This window comes from Schistocerca cancellata, chromosome 3 (genome assembly GCF_023864275.1).
Source record: "Schistocerca cancellata isolate TAMUIC-IGC-003103 chromosome 3, iqSchCanc2.1, whole genome shotgun sequence".
NCBI classification, from domain to species: Eukaryota; Metazoa; Arthropoda; class Insecta; order Orthoptera; family Acrididae; genus Schistocerca; species Schistocerca cancellata.
This window is the reverse complement of record NC_064628.1, coordinates 904,192,823-904,200,296: the sequence shown is the minus strand read 5'-3', so window position 1 is coordinate 904,200,296 and position 7,474 is coordinate 904,192,823. Positions and strand designations below refer to the sequence as shown.

General features: G+C 40.8%; 1 non-coding gene across 1 annotated transcript; it reads right to left on the bottom strand.

The window, feature by feature from the left end:
• Nucleotides 1-1,908: 1,908 nt before the first annotated feature.
• On the bottom strand, nucleotides 1,909-1,992 carry Trnal-cag (transfer RNA leucine (anticodon CAG)). Its single transcript has one exon. It is a non-coding gene; the product is annotated as a tRNA-Leu (tRNA).
• Between the last annotated feature and the right edge of the window lie 5,482 nt (nucleotides 1,993-7,474).

Below are 7,474 nucleotides of genomic sequence, written 5' to 3'. Positions count from 1 at the left end.
TGTGATTCGAATACCTTCTAATTTTGTGGAATTCACACAGCATGTGTACCTTAAACTCTGTGATGCTATCGGATCCTAATTTGTTAAGGACGTAATTAACAATATTCCCCAGCAACCAGTACACATCGTTATTTTTTGCTTCTGGGAAATAGCGTGCTTCAGGCCTGTGTATCAATGTCAGCGATATATACTCAGGGGATGTTCTTGTAATCAGAGCTATTTGCTCCCGGATCCACTTCCAACTAGTCATATGACCACTGCAAGTATATCTATGAATTATTGTGTCAATTAGATGGCATTTTTGACATAAATTTGTTTCACAGATTCCGATTGCGTGCAGTCTTTCATTGGTGCTAACTATGTTGTTAACTGTCTTGTACCATGAAGTTTTTATATTAGACGTGAGCACATTAGAACTAATGTTTTTCCAAATCTCAGTCCACTCAATGTTCGGAAACTGACGTTCTATTTTGTTCCTTCCTTCGCTTTTCTTTCGTTCCCGCATTATGGCTCTCGATGTTAAGTGTCGTGACTGCCTGAATTCGACACTGACATAACTAAACTCAACATAGAAAATCCTCACATGCTGTAAGCGACTGTTGATATTCTGCACGTCAATCGGGGGAAGTAGGCTTCGAGGGTTAATGATCTCAAAAAGTCGGCTGGTTATGCTTTCTCGTGTGTCTCTTATGAAATTAACTTGCCTTTTGATAAAAAGTGCAGTGGCTTTATCCGTTATATCAGTTAATCCTAGTTCACCATTTTTGGGATCTAAAGTGGCTACTTCAACAGGTACTCTGAACACTTCACCTCTCTACAAAAAGTTGGTGATTTTGGACATTATTCTCCTCGCTATCATTCACGGTACTGGAAACAGCTGGGCAGTATAATAAACTCTAGCAAGGATGCATGAGTTAATATACTGTGTTCTTTGAACTTGGTTCACATATCGAGTTAAATTCTCTATAATGGCTCCTTGCACTTTATCTGCTGCAACTTTCCAATTTAAAGCCGTCATTTTCATAGGGCAAGCTGTCAGGTTGATCCCAAGTGTTTTATGTTGTCGGACTAATTTTGCCCACTCGACGTTGATATTATCAAAACCTCTGAGATTTAAGATCGTACTTTTTTTTTCGTTTGCATTGGCTCCAGATACTCTACAGTACGACTCAATCACTGTTGCTAGCGTGGTTACCTCGTCATTATTCCTTATAATGACTCTTTTGTTTCCTGATAATGTTAAGCATTTTAATCTAGCATGGACATGTCGGAGGAAAGGTTCTAGCGAAATGGCGAAGAGCGACATGGACAAAGGACTTCCTTGAGGAACACCTCGTTGTATTTGCATCGGCCTGGATTGTTGACAATTCACCGTTATTTTAGCATTTATTCCAGTTGCTATGTACTTAATCAACTGTATGACCCTATCGTTGAAACCTATTTTCTTCAATGTCTGTAGAAGATGATTTACTACTTCGAACGCTTTATAAAAATCTAAAAACAATAAAGCACAATTTATGTTTGTTTCAGAAGTTATTACAATGATATCCCTGAATTCCGCTGCCATCTCTGACAGAATTACAATGTCAATAGCAAATGTGAAAGGTTTTTTCCTTCCTAATCCTTAATTCGTTTCCAAACAGTACCTACTACTGACGTTGCATCGTATCGAAAATGAAGATGTTAAAATTATATACTGCCTGCATAGTACAGGCATGTGCCTGGTGGCACATAATGAATCATAAATGATCACGTAAGTGCTAAATAATTTTCGAGTCATTTTGGCTAGCAAGAGATATGACTCCCACCTGGGGACTGTCTGTGGAAAATGGCTTATTAAAAATTTCTCATCAGTCGGTTTGCGGAAGGTATTGTTGAATGCCAGTAATGACTGAGGAGAAAAATTGTTGTCAGGAGTGGGATTCGAACCCACGCCCACAGAAGTGGACTGCGACCTGAACGCAGCGCCTTAGACCGCTCGGCCATCCTGACATTCACCGCACAGTTCACCATTATTTACATTAGTACTTCAATCAGTGCTCAATTTATCTTCAAAGCAAGATCTTTTTCCTGCCGCTGCGCAGCTTCCAGGGTGACCTGCTAAGGCCACGCCCTGCGCCCGGCTCGCGCAGCTGGGATCCTGCCTACTTCCTCACTGCAGCTTCTCGCAGCTTGTCTCACAAGGACAGATAGGTGGTATTGGTATCCAATGGAGAGTCTGACAAAGAGAAACATCTCTCTTTCGAGGCACTTATTTTCTTGTTTTCTTTAAAAATCAGCCGAATATAAAAATCTGACCAATTGAAACCCTTGTTTTAGGCTACAACTGATTTATAACCCAATACTTACGCCGTGTACATTACTAAAATGACAGCTTATTTTCATTGTGTTTACTTTATTTAAAATACCAGGTAGCTACAGGACTTACAGTAAACTTGATGCTTTGGTCAGCACTTGAGATAAACGTGGAAAGGAAGCGGCATATGGAATACGAGGTTTAAAAGGAATATCCTGGACAAAATATCGAAAAAGCCAAGTCCTATGTATTTACACTTCGTATAGACCCATTTTAAAATCTTAGAAGGAAGTAAATATTTTGTAAGAAATATTTGCATCCCTTACGAAACCGCGTTAATACGTTGCTACAGACGATTTCGAGAATGGACAAGAGTCTATGCAAATGGTTCAGGTTTTTGTTTTTCTCCTAATGAACCATAATTCTGATCATAATCATAATAACCACGCTTACGCCTGTGCCGAAGCCCATGTATCGTTCCTAAATATTATCACTATAAAGTATAATGTATATGACTGAAAAATACACAGAAACTGGAGACATTTTTCAGTGCGTATAACCTTATGGAAAACAGTTATGTGCAAAGCGTCTGAGATACATCATTGGGCAGAACTTTCTTTTTTTTGCAAGGAATCTGGATCGCAAGCTATTGCAAGTTTTTGGTAGAGTTTTGCTAACACAGAAACCGAGACTCAATGCGATAAAGGTATACCACGATACATCAAGAAATCACGAATGACGTTTTTATATACTTTCATACCCCATCCACATGATGGTGTTTTCTAATTCTGCAGCTGCCTGCGTTGTGTTAGAATGGTTGTTTGGTCGTGTGTTGGGACTGAAAATATCCGCTTCAGTTGCTACTTCGTTTTGTAACAAACGCAACCGGTTTCGGGCAAATTACTGAAACAAGGGAAGAGATATGATGTAAGTCTTTCTAGCATACATGGAACTATAAAAAAGGAATTACCGATGGTACTTCATTTACAAACATAACTGAGAATGGTTGAGTGGACTAGCCAGTTTAGAAAACTGGGAACCCGGAAGGGGAAATGAAATGTATGAGGGTGTGAAACTGTGCGAGAGAAAAACCGAGGATTGTTGAAAGCACTAAGACAGAACTATAAAAGGAGGAACTCAAGTAGTCAGCTGCGAGGTGGTCGCTTGCAGTGGACGCCAGACTCCGCTGTGGGGAGGGCAATAAAATTATAATAAAAGGGGAAAGGGGTTTGGGAGGGAGCGGGATAAAGGGGGAGGGGAGCATACTACTATTCTAGTTTAGATTTACTAGCAAAGTACTGTACAATTTTGATCTAAAAGGCTGAATAACAATAAAAAGGAGACCAAAATCGCTCAAATGGCTCTGAGCACTATGCGACTTAACTTCTGAGGTCATCAGTCGCCTAGAACTTAGAAATAATTAAACCTAACTAACCTAAGGACATCACACACATCCATGCCCGAGGCAGTATTCGAACCTGCGACCGTAGCGGTCGCTCGGTTCCAGACTGTAGCGCCTAGAACCGCACGGCCACTCCGGCCGGCAAAAGGAGACCAAAGAAAAAAAATGAGATACACATAACACAGACTTAAGGCATCAATAATATATTCTCCGTCTCTATTTACAGTAGACGGCCAATGCTGAGGTAACTTTAGATTCCGCGACTGTCGAAATTACGTAGTTTTGAGGCAAAGAACTTGTACGCCTTGTAAATAATTGTTAACGCTTATTGCATGAAACGTGATGGAGTGTCTTTATTATCAGAACGGCGTAATGAATGATTGCCTATAGTAGCAGAGGTTGGAACGCCTGTGGAGATGAAACGGCAGGCGGAAATCAAGCCCTGGATGGAAGGCCCACACAGGTTTGTTGGTTCTGCTTAAACATAGGAAGTAGCTAGACGGGCCGGTGATTGTGGCTGAGGGGTTCTAGGCGCTTCAGTCTGGAATCGCGCGACCGCTACGGTCGCAGGTTCGAATCCTGCCCAGACATGGATGTGTGTGATGACCTTAGATTAGTTAGGTAGATTAGATTAGATTAATACTAGTTCCATGGATCATGAATACGATATTTCGTAATGATGTGGAACGAGTCAAATTTTCCAATACATGACATAATTAAGTTAATTTAACAACATACTTAAGTTAATATAACAACTTTTTCATTTTTTTGTGTTTTTTTATTTTTTAAATATTTTCTTTTGTTTTTTTTTTAATTTATATCTAACAATTCCTCTATGGAGTAGAAGGAGTTGTCATTCAGAAATTCTTTTAATTTCTTCTTAAATACTTGTTGGTTATCTGTCAGACTTTTGATACTATTTGGTAAGTGACCAAAGACTTTAGTGCCAGTATAATTCACCCCTTTCTGTGCCAAAGTTAGATTTAATCTTGAATAGTGAAGATCATCCTTTCTCCTAGTATTGTAGTTATGCACACTGCTATTACTTTTGAATTGGGTTTGGTTGTTAATAACAAATTTCATAAGAGAGTATATATACTGAGAAGCTACTGTGAATATCCCTAGATCCTTAAATAAATGTCTGCAGGATGATCTTGGGTGGACTCCAGCTATTATTCTGATTACACGCTTTTGTGCAATAAATACTTTATTCCTCAGTGATGAATTACCCCAAAATATGATGCCATATGAAAGCAACGAGTGAAAATAGGCGTAGTAAGCTAATTTACTAAGATGTTTATCACCAAAATTTGCAATGACCCTTATTGGATAAGAAGGTGAACTCAAACGTTTCAGCAGATCATCAATGTGTTTCTTCCAATTTAAGTAGTTCTAAGGTCTAGGGGACTGATGACCTCAGATGTATGGTCCCATAGTGCTCAGAGCCATTTGTACCATTTGAGTAGCTAGACGGACGTCGTGACACCTGAGTGCGGAGACACAATAGAGAGGCGACCAGCCGCTATTGTAGTAGGGCCGGAAGGATAAGCGGATAATACTTCCGAACTCTGCAAATTTTGGTCGCAGGTGCGAGGAACGAAGAAGCGGCACCTCGGAAACGAATTAGGAGGGTAAGGAGCCGAGCCTCGCTGGGAGGCCAGACGTGGAGAGAGGAGGTCTTCCGTTATGAGAGTCCCTGTGTGACGGTTGCTCGATAGCAGCTTTTGTCGGTACAGACGGACTTGCTGTCTTTGCTCTCAGGAGAGTTTATAGTTAGACAGTTAGGCACTGTACTGTTGCGAACCTATACGATTCTGAACTTCACCTCCAGGTTGGAAGTCGTTGTTGAGTATGCAGCGTTCAGTAATTGTCTATACTTATATTGAGACGTTATCTGAACTCCGTCCTTGTGGTTGGTAGTTCACGTTTCTCGTCCATAGAACACAGAGAGGAGAAGACAGCATTAGAATATAACAGTCAGAGCACCGCCTCCTGCTGTCCTAGTGATTGAAAGTGTTTTTATTTTGTGGCTGGAGTTCTTCCATCGACGCAGACGTGTACGAGAACCAGCACACCAACGCACCAGACGCAGTGCAGAAGGTGATACCGGAAATTACTTCGGCTTATGAGGGCTATAGGGCTAAACAGCTGTGGTCACGTTAGTCTATTTCCACTGAAGTTCCACACCAGCGTAGATCATCTTTTAAAAGTAGTGTCTTCTAGTGTTTGGTACATGGATGATGACAGTCATTTCGCGTTATTGATATTAGATCGCGCAGTCATAATAAGGGGCAGAGTTGGGCAATTGGTTAATAATTATAGTTAGGAAATATAGACAATTGTACTCAGAGGGTTGCTTTTAATCTATAATAAAAATATATTAAACAACAACGTTTATCGTTTAGTAGGATTGGTTACCTTCATCATTCATTTATGTTTAGATTGTAATTTATAGAATTAAGAGATCCTAATATCTGCTTCAGGGGGTTGTCAGACGAGGCCAAGTCATCACTTTAGCGTTCATTATTTTCCCTTGCGCACATTCATTTTACACCCGCCAGGAGTAGCATCTTGGAAAGGGCCAGAGGTGGACCAACGCGTTGTTGGCTTCCTCAGTGTGTGAACCTCTTTCTCTCGAATAAATCATCCAGTTTTTTTGCAGTTGTAACCATTTGTTTGTCTGTACATGAACATCACATCTACCGACTTCCGCCCTATTCAGATAGTTTCTTCGTGATGCGTCGTTTTCCTGCATTAGAGTGTATGTGTACGGTGTCTGTCCTGTCGGACATGTTTTTGATACGACACTGTGAGTACCGTTCTGGCACTTGTTTTCAGCTTTCGGCAGAGACCTATTTTAGTGCCCAGTTGTGACCGACGTCGGTAGCTCCCACGAAATAAGTCAGAGAATGATACTATGCTGCAAACACGTTGCCTTAATTGAACGAGAGGGATTAAACAGTAAGGAAGTTTATTTTAGAAATGTCAGCCATTGCTCCTATTGTGTTGGCTGAAGAGCCAACACCGTGTTACTAGAGGAGGTCGAAATGCACGCGTTTTAGCTCACGCAGGCTGGCGTGAGGAGGAAAAAACTATTCTGACGTGAGGTCTAGAACATGACAAGGAATTAGAATTCAGAAAGCGGACGTAATTTCTTTGATACTTAACTTTAATCCAATAATGATGAACGTCGCTCTTGATGGTACATGATTCACAATACAGGGTGATTCAAAAAGAATACCACAACTTTAGGAATTTAAAACTCTGCAACGACAAAAGGCAGAGCTAAGCACTATCTGTCGGCGAATTAAGGGAGCTATAAAGTTTCATTTAGTTGTACATTTGTTCGCTTGAGGCGCTGTTGATTAGGCGTCAGCGTCAGTTGATGCTAAGATGGCGACCGCTCAACAGAAAGCTTTTTGTGTTATTGAGTACGGCAGAAGTGAATCGACGACAGTTGTTCAGCGTGCATTTCGAACGAAATATGGTGTTAAACCTCCTGATAGGAGGTGTACTAAACGTTGGTATAAACAGTTTACAGAGAATGGGTGTTTGTGCAAAGGGAAAAGTTCTGGACGGCCGAGAACGAGTGATGAAAATGTAGCACGCATCCAGCAAGCATTTGTTCGCAGCCCAGGAAAATCGACTCGCAGAGCTAGCAGAGAGCTGCAAATTCCACAATCAACTGTATGGAGAGTCCTACGAAAAAGGTTAGTTATGAAACCTTATCGTCTGAAATTGGTTCAAGCACTGTCTGCAGCTCATAAGATTAAAAG